The sequence below is a fragment of the Branchiostoma floridae genome, chromosome 4, assembly GCF_000003815.2.
Source record: "Branchiostoma floridae strain S238N-H82 chromosome 4, Bfl_VNyyK, whole genome shotgun sequence".
Classification (NCBI taxonomy): domain Eukaryota; kingdom Metazoa; phylum Chordata; class Leptocardii; order Amphioxiformes; family Branchiostomatidae; genus Branchiostoma; species Branchiostoma floridae.
The window spans coordinates 26,793,964-26,814,358 of NC_049982.1; the positions used below are offsets into that span (position 1 = coordinate 26,793,964).

Consider the following 20,395-nt stretch of genomic DNA (forward strand, 5'->3'; position numbering starts at 1 on the left):
GAAAGTCACTCATATGGCACTGTTGAGCCCTGTTACGACGCGGTAATATTCGACGCAGGTCGTCATACGAATTTGATGCCGTAGAGTTTTAATAACAGGTTTTGACAGAACCAATTGCCGACAAGGATCCGCGGCTAACAACTTTGAGCCGAATTTCGTACAACACACGCACAACCACCATCCTGAGAATGCGTTCGGTTCTCGATCGCGCGACGATCGTAGGACAGACGTAGGGTGCGTTTAATCAGTCCCCGTTTATGTACATTACTCTTATACTACAACAAAATTACATCGCATCCTCGTCGCACAAGAAAAGACAACCTCCACGCCAAGTTCCCGTCTCTCTTCGGACCAAGGCCACGTACACGTGTGTACCAAACTGATCCAATCATTGCAGAGAGCTGTCATTTCTTATTCAGCGGCTTACAAACCCAAGTGAGACATTAGCGGAGATAAAAGCCGAAATTAGTGCAGACATTGTCGGCGATAATCAGTGAGAGTTTATCAACTCAAGCTGATAAAACCTTGCTGATGACTTTGGATGTGACAGGAGAACATCAGATATCATTTGACGGGAATCTTTCAAAGTTTTAGATATCTAAAATTATATGCTACATCAAAGGCAAAATAATGTATAAATCGGTTTCACAAAGATTTATTTTCTCTGTTGTAAAATAACATACTTTTGAAACATCACTTTGACATCGTGACGGAAATATTTCAAAATTTCAAATACTAGTATGTATGCTACATCAAAGGCAAAAAAAAATGTATAAATCGGTTTCACAACAGTTCATTTTCTCCGTTGAAAAATATGCTTTTCAAACGTCACTTTGGCATCGCAAAGTAGCAAAAATCATAGTAAAAAAAAAGACACCTTTTGCATGGAAACGTTCGACTTTGGTAAAACTGACACATACACATATATGCCTGGAGTGTTGGAATCAACAATCGTGAAAAGTCGATCGCATATACAAGGGGCGATCTTGTAAATTTTTAGAACCATTTTAGGTACTGTAACGTTATGTAGAAATCCTGAATTCTGGCACCAGTGTTGTGTACTTGAATGGCACTATGACTACCTCGGGTGCACATCCCAGTAGCATTTCCCCTGATGTTCCACCGGTCGCACGTACGGAGAGGTTCCTAAGATCGAGTGTTGAGAGGATGAGTAGAGGCTAACAACAGGCTAGCGAAGTGATTATTGGTTAACCTTACCAAACGATAATCACACAACGGGCGGCGCGCGTAGCTCTGGCGCATATAAACCAGTTGATGCTGATGGCTTTATCTCACACAGCACACCGCATGTTGTATGTATCAAGCTAGCGGCGCGCCCCGCCAAAATGCCTAACTCAGGGATATAGCGGTGTAGGAGGAACGCACGCTCCAGAGTTTGAAATTACGACCTTACGCACAAACAGTTACAATTTCAGATAGACCGCGTTCTTGCTTGGAACGTTATCTCAATACGGATACGGCCAGATGTATTCATAACGTTCTAGTAAATATATAAAATTTCTCCAGAAAAAAAAAATCACGGCATCTTGCCAGGACAATATGGCAAGTTTTCTAATTGTCTAACCAGAAAAATATATGTTTATTATTTTTGTACATAATGAAATTTGATGTGATGAATAGCAAAGGACACAAAATCTCAGGCTATTACACCACAGGTAAGTTTTCTAATTGTCTAACCAGAAAAATATATGTTTATTATTTTTGTACATAATGAAATTTGATGTGATGAATAGCAAAGGACACAAAATCTCAGGCTATTACACCACAGGTGGCGGTAAAATGTCAAGTTCAAAATCGTCATTTTCGACTTTTTTGGTGCCTCTATGAAACACAGAGCTAGCTTCTTTTTCACTAACTATCTCCGGACACAATAGCTAACAATTTACCAACTCATTCTTGTAGTAATTAACAGTCATTGAAGTACAATATTGATATATTTATAAATTCGGATCGTCAGTCAGGAAACCTGGCTTTTAAAAAAAAGGCGCGACTCTCCTGTCCCATGTGAGGGTGTGAGTGAGAGAAGGGGTCAGTTTCATCCCGACCCAGAACCCGTGTCTAAATGGAAAGGTGACTTCCACAGGTGCCCCCGGGCGGAATCTGCAGGCCAGCGAATAGCGAGCTAGCTTCACCCAGGGCACACCGAGCAAGGCAAGAGAGCGGTTGACGCCAGAGTCCGGGGGCAGTAAAGTAAAACCCTACCTTTAAAACATACAAGCCTACATTTTCACCTTTCAGCAAGAAAAGTCCAACCTATATATAAACTACGATACTCCCTACCTATATATGCATATTCGTAGATATCTCTTTACCACAACATAAAAACCTACATTTTCACCATTTCCAAGAAGCGAGAAGTTGAACCTATATGCTAAACTACGATACTCACAACCAATGTATACATATTTGCAGATATGACTTTACAAGGACATAAAATCCTACATTTTCACCATGACCAAGAAGCGAGAAGAAGTTGAACCTACTACTAGCGCTAGACTGCGATACTCACTACCAATATATGTGCAAACAAATGTATTTCTAGATCATTCCCTGATGTTCATTCTTATTTGATGTTAATTCCTTGACAAAAGACTGGAGCTGTTCAGTCGAAAAATTTGGGTACGTTCCAGAATATTTGTAATGTCTTAACAAGAACATGAAATCCTCCATTTTAACCATAACCAAGAAGCTAAAAGAAGTTGAACCTATATGCTAAACTACGATATTCAGTACTCACTACATGTACCAATATATGCATGTTTTAGTCTTAACAAGAACATACAATCCTACATTTCACCATTACGAAAAAGAGAGAAAAAGCCGTACCTACGACACGCAATCCTAATATTTGTATGTTTGTAAATATATCTTTCTTGTGATCGGCGCTTTCAGTCATTTATTCCTTCATTAGTATTAGCGTTCACTTCAAATCAATATTGTCTAGGTCATTATAAACTTTTTCAAAAATTACAATATTTCGTTATGGACAAGTCCTAAACTTTCAATTTACATTTTGTATACAGTCCTCTTCCTTTCAGATTGGGACGCAAAGTCCCGTGCATTACTAGGGAGCTTATGGCATGAAACCTCTGCACAAAAAATAACCCAACACACTTGACCCGGTGTGCTTGGCTGTAATACACAATCCGTACCAACATCGCGCTACTAGCTGACGAAAAAGCGTCAGGCTTCGTCCTCAGCCTGACATCGCCCGCTATGCCCTTTTTCCCCATCATTCTCCAACCCAAATCCACCGAGAAAACTTACGTGTAAAATATTTCCATTCGAACGTGAGTATTCGTGATGTGTGTTTATCTCTGGGTGTACCGACAAGAGCACGGAACACGCAAGCACGGTGGAGCAAGAAAAGACGTCAAGGTGTGACAAGGGGCTCGCGTGAGTGGCCCTGAGTCCCCACCTGTGATTATTATTACCTCCCTATTTCCTCGCCTTTCCTTTTTAGAGACTGAAAACCGCCTATGCACTTTCAGTGCGTCTAGCTCTCTACTAAGAGAATGCTGAAAGCTCATGCGAAGCGGCATTTTCCGAGCGATCCATTCACTCAACCGTACCTTCATGCCAACTCTGGCGGTAAAAAGTTGGGGCATGGAAGCTTTTAACTTTATGCTTCTTGGTTAATGAGCGCAAAGTCGAGAGCGCACCCATTAGCACACTCGTTTGCCGTTTTCTGAGCTGCAATAACCCCCTAATGCTCTCAGGAAATGGCAACAACGTGCCGAACACCTCCGGGGACGCGGCCCTTCGGGACTCAATTCCGCCGCTATTGTTGGGATATTTCTCCTCACTCCGAGCCGCCCCCACGAGACGAACCTCGCCATTCCCCGCAAAGCTTTGAGGAGGCATCCTCCGAATATAGCACTTTTATTCTACATAACGACCTCTTGATTACAAGTGGCCTTCTTTCAATCGACTTTGAATTGCAACCGCACGACCTAACTTTTTTATTACTATTTCTTTTTAGTTATTAAGTACGGCCAAGTGCTCACCAAATATAATAATAAGATAAGTCATTCCGATTTGAGCAAGGCTGCTAAATGGAGAGCTTGGTGTACCACAGCACAGCGGTGCTGCCTTTCCGTGTGCAAGGTCGTATTAATTGGACAGTCGGGAAGCTTTCTTGCTAGCTACAACAAAAGCACCTTTTGATTATTAAAGGGGCCTTGCTTGCTGTACAGAGCGCGCGTAGGCTAGCCAGGGACTACCGCAGCAACAAGCGATTTTTTGTACGAATTCAATTACAATCTCCCTCCCTCTTTCCGTATCTGCTCTCCCGGATCGGTATTGTTTACCTATGTGGGCTGATACCTGACAGCAAGTATCCATGATCCTTCAACACATCTAATACAAGGCGAGGAGGGGGCAGACTTCTTCTACTGAGCCGAGTGGTAAATTGAAAACCAATGGAGCCGAGTACTGTGACTGTGCTATGGGGACAGCTTTTCTAAAGCCCACTGCACACCGATTTTGACGTGAAGGGATGAATAAAATAATTTATGGCAAACACATACCAGAGGGCTAATTGCAGGTACATATACATATGATATATAAAAATATGAAAAAATACAATGATATTATTTGGAACTACATCTAAGGTTTCACTTTTTCTAAAACAGACATGGTGCTAGTTGTTGTCGCGTTTACCCTTTTTTAAGCAGTCTCAAAGTCTTTCTATATCTACAGCTTCTCTCAAAGGACTGCCAAACTACGGAACACTCTCGATGACAACTGTTTCTCCCCTGTATACAATCTTCCATCCTTAAAACCAGTGTTCACTGCTATCTCCTAGAAAAATTATTTCCACCGTCAATCAACTTAGTTCATTGCCTAGAAGTGGTCAACTGGCCTTGCTTTGCATAAACCAGTCAAAAGGGACGAATTCGATCCACTTCTTTTATGATATGTGGATTTTATGATGTTCATACATGCAGTAGTATTGTTTTCTCATGGTCAGTAACAGTGGAGTGCATTTTGGACACGCTGGTAAATAACTAGAATAAGACCAGAATGGTTGAAGGGAGCTAGTTTGGATACAACGCAAGAGAAAATAGACATACATATGAGGGTATGCTGATGGTGTTCGTATGCTTTTTGTGTTATTACATCGTAGTAACGGAACATTGCAACTTATTGCTTCGTACTTTAAGCCCCACATGCACAGTTCCGATAACAGAGGTTGTTTTGAGGCAAATAATGTCCACGCAACAGTATGCGTCCCCAAATAACCCTGTATCCTTATACCTGTAGCAAAGTGTTAAATTTTGTATAATACTATAACTTCTAGGCGTCTAAGGTCATCAACTGGTAATTCATTTGTCTAAAAACAAGTAAAAAGAAGCATAATACAAACCGTTTGTTATCTTATTAAGTGATTAAACTATTTATTGTCTCAGATTTGCTTCTTTTCGAAGAACAAACTATTTACAATGTGGGAGATATATTCTGTATAATAGCTTTCCACAACAAGATTTTTATGTACTAGTCGTTTGTGTGTGTGTGTATGTTATTGTATGTGTGATGCATGAACTAGTATGCATTTGTGTATGAGTGCATGCTCGTGTTTTCATGTGTGTGTGTGTGTGTGTGTGTGTGTGTGTGCGTGCGTGCTAGTGTGAGTCTCTCTCTTCCCCTCCCCCTCTCTGTGCGTGCGTGTGTGCATGTGAAAGTATGAATAATACCAAAAAAAGTGATCTAAGATTTGGGACAAATCCATGACAGAAGGAAGACCCATAGAAAACCCTTCAGTTGAAAACCTCATGAGTCATGATGATGTGTCTGTTTTTGTTCAGTTCACAACTGTCCGAGTTTATCTAAAAGAATAAAACAAGATTCACGACGTTCCATTTCAGCAAGTTAAGTTCAAAGTTTCAATAAAGCAACACTGACGACATAGCGGAAGTCAGCTTCGCAACGGATTAAGAAAGTCTAACTGAACATTTGCCAGCTTTTCTTTGGGCGCCTATACCGCAGACTTTCGGAAAGTACAGGTATTTTATAGTCTATCTATGCTTGTTTTGGTTGTGATGTACCGCTGGCATTGTTTGCTTCAACGACTCGCTGTACCCCTGTCACATTATCCACGATCTTCGGGCGTATCGATAGAAGATTGGCCATATTTAAGATCTACAGAGGGTTGAGCGTATTTTACTCCTGAAAACCGTCCCTTTCACATATAAGCCATAATTTGTACCTTGTACAATTGTTGTGCAATAAAGTTATTATCATAAGCGAGGCTCGGGCGATCGCCACAAAATCGTAGTCCGATCAATTTTAGCCAAATGTGACAGGGGTATAAAGACATTCCCATTGCTCGAACCATTAAGTGAAACTGACAGACCAAAAGAAGACGCGGAATTTCATTTCGCGGAAGGGGTTTGTTCGCGGTGGTTTTGAGTTCGCGGTTGAAAATGCCATGCATGGTTTTACTCAGTAAATGAAAAATGTTCGCGGTGGCTTTAAAGATACCAACAACCGCGAACATAAAACCACGGTGAACATATTCCCTCTAAGTACAAAGGTTGTGTCGTTTTGATCTGCTATATCATACGTCATACGTCATTCGACTCTTTGTTAGTCTTGGATGTATTGTTCGAATTAGAACGCTAGAATATATACTTTTTTGTGTTCAGAATACTATCGTAGTGACTAAGACTATACACTGCTATGACCACAATTTTGAAAATTTTAGACTTTGCTTCTTTCACCACTTACTTGTTTAAAATTTTTAGCTTTGGAATGCTCCCACCAAATAGACTTAATTGAGAGCTTTTATAACTTTCTAAATGTAATTCAGACAAGTACGTCAATAAATTTAGACAATTGAAATCCTAACATTATCTTGATGACTGTTCATTTGGAAGAAACACAAAGATGAAGAGAAAATGCTCACAAGAATAATCATTGTTGAAATATAAGAATATTGCAAGTGTTCAACACGTACTGAGAGCTAGCAAACTTTGCCACAAAAAACAACAAAAAACAAAAACAAAACACAAACACAAAGAAGATAAGAAAAGTCACAAATTCGTAAGAATAATTATTGTTGCATTGAATGTGGCCAGTAAAGTTGAGGGCAAAGTTGTTCCGCATTTTGCTCTCTCTTATATGATGGTAAATGTAGTGAAGAAATGTACTGAGAACTTTTAAGCTGTTCTGCTATAATACTAATAAAACAAACGAAAACTTCCCTGTAGTACAGACGTTCAATGTGTTTTTTTTAAAGTTTCAACAGCAAGATTGTCAAGATTGTCATTTTAGAAACGGTATCTAATCATCTCAAGTCTGAAAAAGTTGTGTCAACTGTGCTATTATTTGTTCAGGCACAGGTACATCGGGTGTTCAGGTCCGGGCCTGTATCTAAACAACTATACAGGCACGGGTACAGCTACAAGTATTATGTATACAGCCTCAGCACGTACTGTTCAAATGTAACGTTAAAATTTTCCCTTTGGGGAACATGACACATGCCTGCTCATAGATGTTCATTCAACTTGAATTCATTCATTCATTCTTTCCTACAGTGTGTCCCGTGAGGATGTAGCGAGCACGTGGCCGTACACTGGGGTATGACATACATTGATTGGCTACAAATGCTCACATGTAATGATGGAATCGCCCTTTTTATCAGGGACATGATCTCATGTGGTGTCAATAGTCGACAGTAGGGGCTATAAAACGATCATATAGGATACAAAACTCCTGGTATGATATAATCCACAACGTTAAACCATAGGTAAAGAAATGTTCCAACTGTTGAACGCAATTTTGCTGCTATAACTCTGGTTTCATATACAAATAGAATTATGTTAGCCCTTATTGTTATGTTAACTAGGTTGTTAAGCTTTATCCTTTATCTTTTTTTGTACTTTCTGTAATAGTTGTTGCCGTACATTGTGCCATGTACAATTGCCGAGCAATAAAGTTATCCATATCAAATTGCTTCGAGTTATTGAGGTTGCGTTTACTCTATATTTCTGTATGTGACTCAGTTGACGTTCTTGTTTGAACTTAAACTATGCCCCTGTATTGTTATTATTGATTTGCATCGTTATGCTCAATTAATAATGTTTGTATTATAAATATTATTGTTATAGGCAGCCGCGAAAAGCTACTAATGCCTGGATGACTTGTGTAATGTCTTATCATATTTCAAATAAATAGCTATACGTAAATACATGCAAGAAGTCAAATATCTTCATTTTTAATCACCTGGACACAGACTTGGGTGGATGCCTCGGGGATTGAATTTCTTAACATATTTGCTTTAGAATTACATTATGTAACGAAATAAATATCCTTACGAGTGTTCTTGCCGTTGTTCAACTTGTAGTACATATTAGGGGAGTGGCACACAGGTCCACAAGTTTCTTTGCTGTTTTTGTAGCAGGGTATATCTTTCCAGTAAGGGGTAGCTAGCCCCCACCTCAAACATAGGGCCCCCGTGATTTTTCGTCCCTTCCGAAAGACGGAGGCAGCCCCAAAGGATATTTTCCCTTCCCGAGATAATCCCCCAGTACTGGGTTAATTGCGGGTTGAAAATGAGACATTTAAAAAAAAACAGCATGAAGATATGGTGGTTATCAAAATTTGCATCATATGCTAGACTACGACACTTGTACCAAATGTGCGTGTTTGTAAACACCCCTGTGCTTAGCTCAATTGGGTAAGAATGTACAATAAAAGTCTTCATTCATTCATTACTAAAGTCGACTCAGCTACAGTATCAACGGTAAGATAAAGGAAGATGAGATTTTTTTGTCTTCCTCTTTGTCGTGTTAGTAAAAAAATGTCTTTGTTGTAATCTGTGTTTAGCTCAATTTGGTAAACATTAACAATAAAAGTCTTCCTTTCTTCGTTACTAAAGACGACTCGGCTACAGTATCAACGGTTAGAAAAAAGTAAGATGATTTCTGTGTCTTCCCTCTTTAACTCCACTGCTAACCGCCCATCCATGCCCCCGTCTGCTGACTCGTCATAATGATCCTCTCAAATTTGACAATCAGCAAAAACTGGTAGCAGAAATCATCGACTAGACGCGCCTCTCTCTGTGCGCTTCCATCCCGCCATGGCTCCCCGGGGGTCCGTCGCTAATTACCTGTATGGATATTGCATGGGTTTGGTCTGACCGCCGCAAGATCGAAGATTCAAAATTGATGAGAGAGGTGTCTATCAGAGATGGCGTGAAATTTCATTTTCGATCTGGTAATGCGATAGGCAGTATCTGGAAAGGGCCTTGATGGAGATCGCTGGTACGATGTCCAAATGGACACACGGGCGCGCGCCAAACATTGTCCCTAAACGTTCCCAAGTGGAATAAATAAACTAGCTCTTGAGTCCTGCACCGCAGTGTTAAGGGGCCTGGTTCCGAAAGAAAATAATCCAGTTTCCGCTGAGTGCTTCTGAGTCAAACACATTGACTCGGTGTGTATTCCAGAATAAAAAGCACTTTAACTACGAGCCTAATGTGAATGAAATAACGAGTATACACCTTGAGGCACCGCGCAAGCCTTCTAATCTTTCACTCTTGTTTGCCTGAATCCGGCAGAATATAAGGTAAAGCAATCGCCAGGTCTTTCCCTGTTGTTTAGACTCCCTGTCACAACGAACACAAACTTTCTTTCCACAATCGTTGACGCAAAACGACAACAGAGGCGTTTATGTTTTGACAAAATACGACGAGAGATGACTTTGGTCTTGACCGCGTCCCAGAGAGATCCGTTCTACAGGCGCTACATTCTAAAGTGCGACCGTTTTGGGGCAATCTTACCCGTACTTGGAGCAGATAATCTTATATCATAGCAGGGAATGCAAGCTTCTTATTTCACAAGTTGCACTAATAGACTATCTGGTAGAGATATAGGGGAACAAGGAGGGGTAGATGTAGATGAAACAAATACAAAAACAGCAGTTTTATCTGTACGGTATGTAAACAGTTATGCTTAAAGGTCAAGTAAAAACATAGGATGTGTCTTATCACCTTTACGAATACGGAAAGCTTGTGGAAAGGCGAAATTCATAGCTGTATCAGCAACTTTAGAACCCCCTTGGTTCCAGTGGCCTCTGACACCGTAAACTCTGCTGAAATATATCTCCTCATTATTACTTCTTTCTTTTGTGCGGGAAGTTTGCGTAAATATCTGTTTATATGGTGAGATTGAGAGCGGAGAAAAGTTTCTGTAACTCTTCTGTCAGTACCCACCAACAGGTGCGCGTACAGCGCAGCGCGGCAGCGGGACGCAAAACCTCCTCACCCAGGAACAAACCGCTAATTACCCCATGGATATTTCATGCTCTGGTCAAAGACCACAGGATCGAAAATCTAAAATTGATGAGAGGAAGGTGACTATCTGCAGCGGCGTGAAATTTCATTTTCGATCAGGCAATCCGAAACCTCTTACGGTGAGCGCGTTTTTCGGGGGAAACGGTTTGGCCTTCGTACTTTTGAAGCTGGGACGGCGGCTTTGGCACTCGATGTCAGTAAACGTTGTCGTGGCAAGCGTTTGTTGTAAGGGCCAGTGCGTCTACATGCTTAGGGTCTTCACTATGTGACAGCTTTAAGCTCTTTCATCATTTAGGTGATACAAAAATCAATTTTGAACCAGCGTCTTCAACTAGACGAGGGGGCAGCAATGTTCCCGACCGCGAACCGACACCTGTTCGGTGCGGAAGTGCCCCACGTGTTACGACGGGAAGCTAGCTCGGGATCGAAGATCTAAAATTGATGGGACGGGCGTCTCTTGGCGATAGCGTGAAATTTCGTTTGGGAAATTTCATTACCGGCGTAATCTAAGATAGCAAACCGTAGCAGAACGGAGGATACCCGTGAAAGAAGGGAACAGGCCCGCCTTTGTGTCCGCTAGTCGGGATGGTACGGTCAGGGTGGAAGAAGTCAGGGTTTCCAATCCATATGTGGCGCTCATCCCAAATCTTGTAAATCGCCTATTGTTGATGTTTTTTCTGGACACACGCAGCCATTGTTGGCAAACTGTGTTTTCCAACCTCTTCTACATTAGAAACCCGAACTACAGTGAAATATTGATAAATTCTGCTCCAGTTCGTGTGTAGTTTCTGTGATACAATTCCCCGCCCTAACACGATTTGCCTGTTCTTGACAACCGCTGGTTATGCGGTACCGCCCTGGTGTCTGGTCCGTAACTCGGGATGGTCACAGGTATGATGGATGGATTTGTAGCGGAGTTCCCTGACCCGGAACCCACCTCCACACCCCTGCCGCCCCCCTGTTCCCTTCCATTGACCGGGTCTTCCATAAAGGTAACGGCTCGCCGCCTCGAGTCGACCGGGAGGATAGACTTTGAGCTCCGCGGCAAACGTGCTTATGTCTTGGCTTTGACATTGACTTCTCCAAATTTGCTCCTTTCGAAATTTCACTGTGTTTTCTGTCAATAAACCCTCAAAACGTAACTCGCCAAGGTAGACAGCGGTGGTGCATACATGGACATGGATTTACACGTCTTTTTTTGTCTAACAACTACGTGTACCTCCCCAACGAACGACTTCGCAACACAAGTCTTCAGAATGATGACAAACTCCAGGTTTTTAAACCGTGCAAGTCGGCAGCATAGAAGGCTCGCTCAACACCCGATCTGTTGCGCTTTTTTCTCTCAGTTTGACAGTGGAAAAACACACACGTTTACACAAGTACAGAAACTGTCACCAAAACTATCAAACACAAGCAAGTTCATGTTTGCACATGGCCGATCATTTGATTATTTTACCTGTAAACGTTACACCAAACCTCATGTCAGCAACTCTTTTACATTACAACAAACTACAACCCATGTTCAGTTGGGTTTTAGAATTATTATGACTGCAAATGCCCTACATTACAACCGTATGTTTTAAAATTTAAAGCGGTATACAGTACGCTGTGACAGGTATACAGGCTCAGTACACGGTCTATCTACGCTCTCCACCGATCTCGTGCCGTCTTGGAGTCATTTTTCATCATTTGGCGATGAAAAGATGCGTATGTATCCATCTGATCACCGGAGTCCCCTTCACAGCTCTGCCTCGTACGGGTTAACCTTGTTACTTAGCCAGTCTTGCCCCCGTGGGGGCGATCATGTATTGTTGAAGGCGGCCGAAATATCTGAGTAGCGGATCCCGCAAATCACGACGTGCGGTGCGGTACGGCGCTCCGGGCAGAGACCAGGCGGGATCTCAGGCGGAATCACCGGCGGCTCGGGAGCTAGCTGGAGCGGCGGCGCGGGCAACACAACCCCGGTAGCTGCCTGGGACGGTGGAGTGCGCCGAGTTCTGTCAGCCAATGCTCAGATGACCATCTCGTAACGTTCCACAGTGTCAAGTGTGCACGGAAGCTACCCTATCTCTCTTCCAGACAATGTTTCCAGGGACTTTTCTTCCCGGTAGCCTACAACGATACGTCTTTGTCAGTTTTCGGACGTAAACAGACCTGTTTTACCGTGTAGTGAGTGACCCCACCGCCGCTTTGGTCGATCGGCGGTTAGGAGAGCGAAACGCCCGGGAAATCAGAGGGGGCAAGGCTGTCAAATACTCTACGTGCTCGCTCTGGGTGATGACTGGGCGATATACGTGTGACGGTACCTAAATTGCATGATAAAGAATTCCCACTCTCCCCTATGGACGCCCTACTCTACTAGACTCTTGTCGACCTGTTGGATCGACATGGAGAATAGAAACCACGGAATGTTTGTAAACCACGGTTTCTACTATGCTGAAATCAACAACTATGTATGAAATGGACGAGGTCTAGTCACACAAATGTCCACATACATTTGTGAGTGTTTCATTCTTCTTAACTATTCCCAAAACAACGTACACTTTGACGGGTAAATCTTTAAGACATTAAATCCGCAAAGTGTTTTGGACGCGGCTAAATAGTTTGGTTAATACATCGATTAAAACATAGCATTCGGCACCCGCGCATCAAACATGCACATATATAAAATATGCGTATATTGTGAAGTTGAATAAAACAATTAATTTTACTCGCAAATATAATACAGAAAAAAGAAGAGGTTACCCGGTGCTTGAACTAGTTTAGAAAGTGAGAATATGAACAAAATAATCTTTCTAACACCCGTGAACAATTACAACAGAATAGCACCTGTTCTAGCGGTATTGTTGGGCGGTTTAAAAACGTAGCTGTCTTCATCATCATGACAAGGTCCCAGACGCTTCGACCCCACAAAATGAGACACATGTCGTGCAAATCCAACGACACAGGACACTGACCACTACTAGATATCCTAAACATACGTTTCCAATACACACAGATATATACATATCTATAAAGGCGGTCTCTACCTATTAGTGATTACGTGAAATGTTGCTTATGATGCTGGTGTGATAATTGAGGAGCTCATGCCGCGCGGTACATAATAGTAGGACTATAGTGCGGCAGGTGTGACCAAGCGGGCCGCCAGCATGCACCATATGTACCCCAAACCGCGCCGCGCGCTACCGTGCGCACATGCGGCCTACGGTTAACTCTTCTCCAACATTTTCCTGAGTATGAAAAAAAAATTCTATACAGTTTTTTTTTTAAATTGCAAGAGAAGAGCACACTTTCTCCTTAACTTTTTGAGATTGACTTATTGACTTGTGTTGTAATTGTTCTTCAAAAGGATGAGTGCAGGATGAATCACTTAGCATTTCCCTAACGCATGTTCTCTCTTATCTTCCAACACAAAACGTGGCAACAATGAGTTCAAGGGAATAAAAGTTCCTTCCTGGGAGAAATCCTTCCCCATCTTTGAGGCTTTTGGAAATCCTCCTCGAAGGACCCGTCTCTCTGTCGTCCGCACTGACAGAGGAAATGTCAACAATTTTTCTTCCTTTCAAATAAAAAATCCCGCCCTTGTCGAGCGGATCGTGCCCATCCCCACTGGGAGACCAGGAAAGGGAAAACGCAAACAGAGGTTTTAAATTTTAACGTCTTCCTCAATTACCGCCAATGACTTTCGCGTTATCGCAACAATGCACTTTCTCGGTAGAGAAAGGAAAATGTAATATAATATATGACATGCTACTATGACTGGAGGCGGAATACGGAGTCTTGAAAAGCTCTCGACATTTACCCCCATCAAAATCCGCTCCTATCAACTTGTGGAGCTCTGGGTAGCGCTGGAAAAGTTGTCGCCGCGAGGCAAAAGCCTGCATGATACAGACAACAGAGCAACGGGAATGGCACTCAACAATGGGGGGTTCGGCCTGCTACCCTCTGATACACACACGCAGGGAGCATTCCTCTTCCCCAGCTATATACAATCTCTGCACCTGTTCCCCAAACAAGTTTTACACACGTCAGCATCATTTCCGCTCAAACTTTTCCTAAATAATATTGAAACTCAAGGCTTCGGAACTATCTCTTACGCTTTGCTTATATCATTAGATCTAGAGCTGTTATGGAGTACTGTCGTAGTGCGCCCCGTTTTTGAGCGGATTGTTGATATTTCATATCGTCTCTGTTACAAACGACTTCCCTTATACAACTCTTTATAGAATGGGGAAGTCAAATGTAAGAGTTTTCATTTTTAAGGACACCCGTAAGTCATTGCAAACAAAAGATTGCTAGTTCATGCAACGTAATAATAAACTGAAAGTTATATTGATATGAGAGATGGCAGCCTTCAGAAAGTTTCGCTGGTAATCTGACTAAGCAGACATTTATTATCCAATCAATAATATAATTGGTAAGATAGGGAGCTAAATAATGGCTATACGGTGCGGTATCTAGTTATCTGAATCTGCAGTTCTCGCATGTACATAATTAAAACACCAGGTTTGCTAGAACAAGTGTAGTGAGATATTGTGTAGTGTATATTCAGATACGAGATGCTATATGATGCCGGTAGTATCATACGGTAAATCCGTCGCCTTTTACAGTAATTGCTCTGTTTACTTTAGGCTTATCGGAGTGCGGAATAGGGCCGGGGGCGCGCGTGCACACAGACAGAGTCGGTCGGCACTGCTGCTGAGATTTACCGAGCGGTAGTATGTCTTCGTCCTGGTTAATGGTGTGATAATTGTGGGGTTGTGCCGGTCCACCCTCACCACCATATGTCACTGCCTTCCCGACCGCATTGTACGCTACCCATCAATTTCACCATCCCAACGGCGCCCAGGTCCAAATTGGCGAAAGAAAGAGAAAAAAGACGGACACTCTTGTGGGTAATACTTTGAATTAAAGGTTGTCTATGCACGAATAGGACAAAATAGAAAGTAGATTTTCGAGATTGTGTCAGAAACTGAGCGGACCCAGTGAGGCTTGTTTTTGCATATTGCAACACACAAAAATATGAAATAATGACCCAAAACATGCTGAAAGTGGCTGTACACGAATGTTGTTTTTTTCTCGAAAATATTATTTCCAATTTTAAGTGACAAGATTTAACATAGCGTGTCTTCATTGGGTTCGCTAAAATCCGAACAAAAGTGCAAATTTTGGACATCTGCGCTGTTTAAAGAGAACTCTATTCGGCTGTTTTGCATGAAAATGTGGCATGGAGAGCGCCCGGGCTTCTGTGTCCGGCTGGGCCGGGGCTCCCTTCTGCCACCACCGCCTGTAACCTTGACTCCCGCGGACAGATGTTAGGGTGAAAACGGTGGCAAAACCTCGTCCATAATCTCGTCCAGTTCCTGTCTTACAGAACCGAGTATGCATTCTATAGTATAGGTGCCTACGCGCGTATCGTACCTGTTGTCAGTGAGCAATGGGGAATAATGCACAGACTATGATCCAGTAGTAAATAGTAATAAAGTAATAATCATCACATTAAATCTTTAAAAGGGCAACCCCCAATGTCAGTGGGGTTTTATCTTATTCAACTCCCGCATCGGACGCAAGATTTGGAACATCCTCAAACAGAGCTCCGGAAATAATACAATCCTACACGAAAAGTCCCACTTCGCTCGCTTGGCTTCTCCAATTTTGCACTCTCCTCTGAGCATGTGAAATAATGTGCGCAGTGGCTTTGTGCGGAAACCGGATTCGAGGTAATTACGTGAAAAAGAATGGGATTTTCCTCGCGTGAGGATAGCGCAGAGAGGAGGCACGCACAGAGAGGCATTCTAGCTTTCGGCTATCATACCATGTTATCAACCACTAGTAGTAGTGTTTGTAGGCATGAAAAAGACCACGGGGGTAAACCACGAAAACAAGGCCAGCAACATCCCAATATTTCCCTCTTCGGAAATCCCAACCCTCCACCCGGAGTATTGCCCAGAGAGGTGTTCCAATATTGTGAGTTCCAGTTGGTATAAATCAGATTGTACATAGTCCCCACACACTCTAGTCCCCCGCCAGTCTTCATCCTTCTATGCGTACTCCCCTACTCCCTACCCGGGTGGCTACAAGCTCACAGGTCTCAAACAACAGTGGAATTGGGACGTTTGCAGACAAATAATAGAACAATCAAAATGGAAACAATTGAATTATAGCTGGAAAACCTTTTCTCTCTGGGTCTGGGCCGAGGTGCAGTGTGTCGGGCTCTCTGCCTGACTGCCTCCGCTGCGGTGTCTGGTCGCCTCAGCGCTGTCACCACTACTTAAAGCTGACGCCTTCCAGTTGAACCGGCAGTGAAACGAACACTGGTGGAGAACTGGTAGTAGCGGAGACGACCGAGAAAGGTGTCGGGGGCGACTACCTCTTACTCCGGCCACAGACCTTCAGCACTACGGACGGCACCGAGACGGCAAGGAGAAGTATAAGGTAACTGTACGTACGTACCGTAGTGACTATCGCCGTGCCACGAGTAGTTGGGTCCGCCTGGGGTCTGGTAGGGTAGGGTTGAGGCCGGAAGTGACCGGAACACTGAACGTTAACCTGCTCCTCTTGTCCAAACCTTCTCTCTCTCCCCAGTAATGAACCTACAGTCCACTCAGTAATGTCAACTCAACAGTTGACCTCTCCTTTCATACGACTTCGATCCTTTTGATCCGAAACAGCAGACTACAGCAGGAAGAGAAAAAAAAAGAAAAACCGCGGGCAGGCTTTACATTATATCTTTATTGACAAGTTCATAAAATCATAATCAAGTTATTGAAAGGCTGTAACCACCCAATTCTCTCCTTACCCCCTAGTGGGATGGGCTAGCATCACCCAAGCGCTGACACAAACACATATATAATGTACCGCACAACTCCTCCCTTCATTTCCATACGTCACAAGGGTTACTGGCTCTTACGGCAACTTTCCAGCGATTTGAAAAAAAATCTGGCTAGGACTCAAGTCAGTGGCATGTATTAGTCATTACATATCTTAAATATCTCAACTAGGGTTTGCTCTATTCATTTTCATGGACGAATCCATCTGAAGTGGACTGGGGACTGCAATGAGAGTATTGTTTAGAGTACTGTATATTCTAACAGAGTATTTAGAGTATATGCTAACAGTAGCGGACTTCATGTGGTTGTTAATAGTCCGTTGAGTGACAGGTCTAGGGGTTATCTCTCATGTCTATATTTTGACCTTGGGGTCATATTTCGACTACATCGATATCGTTTCGGTCCTAGTAAATGATGAATACACACTACGGAAAGAAGCTGTGGAGGAAAAAAGTAGGGATCGGGTATTAAAGGTGTTATGCCCGTGCCAAAGTTAGCATCGTGCCCGCCTGGTCGGTTCACAACCACCCCTGGTACTACTAGCCTGGTAACCACACCACCGGGAGCTCACCGGGACCTCTACGGTGCTGGAGTGTTTCCTGCCCGCCCATTTCATTACCGCACACCGGGGAAATTTTTTACGGGGTTGGTTTCAATTAGAAAGGCCGACTGGAAAAATAGTCTGTCAAAAAGAAGACAGGGGTTTGCCCATGGAGAATGGTTACCCGGCTATCCTATATATGAGAATATTGTCAGAATGGTGACACCAAAAGCCCGTATCAAAAACCACCTGCCCTGTTTTTAGCATCAAAAGTACAGCAATCGGCCACCGCTTATGGAACAGGCAGTAACTACAGTAGTTTACTATGGCCGCATTCTTTCAAAAAAGTGACGCGTTGTAACTTACGTGTTAAAGGTCGATTATGTAACATTTTTTTCCCAAAAAAAAATTGGAAAATATTTTCACGTGAAGATTACAAAATATTTGGCATATTTGCAATATAATTTCAGATTTCTTCGTACGGAAACTGAGCAGTTACAACGAGTTACCACAAGATTCACCGAGCTTCTGATACCGTCCCAATTTGCTGACGGCGACAGAGCTATAACTGTGCTGAGATGACGTATGCTTGTCAAGGTGGTGAGTCGCTAGAGGCACCCGCTCTATGACAAGTTGCCAAAAGTCATCAGGGCACTACCAGTGGCAGTGGGAGCGCGGATGTGGGATGTTTTGATGATGTTTGGCCCACGCTCGCCCATTAACTACTCTTGAGATGAACTAGTGAAACAGGAGAAGTTGGAACATAAACAAGGTAAACTCCTGAGGGAACGGACTCCAACAGTAGCCTTCTGTGTTCTACCCCTATGGTCACGGACGGAGTCAGCGGTACAGGACGCGTAACATGTAACATTTGTGCGACTTTCCCACCATTCTCACTCTCTCTAACAAAACAACGCCGGACTTAGGGCCGCTGCAACAAGAACGCTTTCTTGTAAAAGCGGATTGCTTTCACCTAGCCCTGCCTGGTCCCTATTATTGTAGGATCTCCCAACCTGTTGATAGCATTAACACAAGGCAGATGGAAGATTTCCGTGTCTTCCGCTAGGTTCGAATCCCGCCGTGAGCCAAGCGTTCCCAATCGTATTGGTCTCACTCTCTGTCCCGTGTCACAGTGATTACATGCACTTGACTTGTCGCCAGGCGCTTCTAATTAAGCCAGGAAGTCTCTACAATGGCCCCATGTTAGCCGGGCTTGAATCTGTGTAATGTGGGATTACCGTAGGAGGATCACTTGTTCTTTGGCTTCTTTGTGGGTCCCCCAAACTTCATTAAAGGTGGGCGATAAATAAAAGATCACGACGATCCAACATCCTCTTCTTGAGTCATTGTCTGAAACAAAATCGGCCCCTGCAGTTCTAAAAACAGACAACAGGGGAACAACCCCACACCTCCAAGAGCTATCTTCCTTTAAAAAATCACGACCACATCATGTCCAGAACACAAGATATCGAAACCGAAACTCCACTGCAGTACCTTTGGAGGTCGCAAGGGAATCCATTACGGAACGTGACCTTCGTTTTTTTCCGGCCCCAACCCACATATCAAATATCATAAGGATCAATCCACAGCTTCTCGAGTTATGCTGACCACACGCATGCACGCATGCACACATACAAACACGCACACACACGCGCGCGCGCGCAAATGCACACACATGCACGCACACACACACGCGCGCGCGCGGGCAAATGCACACACATGCACGCACACACACACAGACGACAGAGAGAGGGATAGAGAGAGAGAAAGAGAGGGAGAGAAACGGCACCTAAAACATAATCTTCTTAGCGAAGGTAGAAATACTGCACCACCTGTGTGACAATAGTCCTGTACTGTCCATTCTTGTTTAATATAATCAATATCTGAAAATGTACACACATACGATAATTATACAAAACACGTTAAGTGATTAATCGTTTGATTGTAATCGCGTCGTCCCAGATAAATTTTCAAACGCAAACATATGCAAGTCGGCCGAATCCTGTAAATACTTTATTGACAGACTATACTTTCAGCAGGATTTGTACAAATACCAGTATACAAAGTTGTGTTATACAGTGATTGAATTTCCACTGACTTGATCGCTGTATTTTGATATAGCTAATGTTGTGTTATGGTAAGGCTAACTGCCGTTTCATGGATTGGAACTGTCCTTTTGAAAATTGAGCAAATTGATTCATGATAAAAATATGTCTTATATAAAGTTGTGTTGTAAATCATGAGATGAAATGTGGATTAAATACTGATTTTCGGCGATCAAGTTGTCAGAGAATGTTTAACAATACATTAGCTTGTCTCAGAACTGTAGTAGCTTTCATAGCTAAAGCGTGATTCTCGGCAAGGGGGGGGGGGGTTCCAATTTTGTTGATGGCTAATGTTTTCAACAACGTTCGGCACTAAATATACACCACACAGCTCGGTAGGAATCAGGAAACAGTTCGTTATAATTGCCCCCAAAATAGATGACTTCAAACAGAAATTTCAAAACGCCTGCTAAGACGTAACCTACGGAGACTGGAACGGTGGTAGATGAAGTTTTCGTGTAATCAAATGCCTTCTTGACCAGGACTAGCGGTGTGTTATAAGTTATAAGGTAGTCTGTTATTAGTGGTGTGTTATGTCATGGAGGTGGTATGTTAGTTGGAAGGGAAGAATCTCTCTCTAGGATAGAATGCCACCTATGGA

General features: G+C 42.9%; 1 protein-coding gene across 2 annotated transcripts in view; it reads right to left on the bottom strand.

Moving 5' to 3' along the window:
• LOC118413005 (transcription factor COE3-like) overlaps window positions 1–16,956 on the bottom strand; it is an 86,118-nt gene extending 69,162 nt beyond the window's left edge. The window contains exon 1 of one of the 2 annotated variants that reach the window (XM_035816110.1): window positions 16,772–16,956. The gene's annotated coding sequence lies outside the window, so the exon portion shown is untranslated. The other variant, XM_035816109.1, reaches the window with a different exon arrangement.
• Window positions 16,957–20,395: the final 3,439 nt, after the last annotated feature.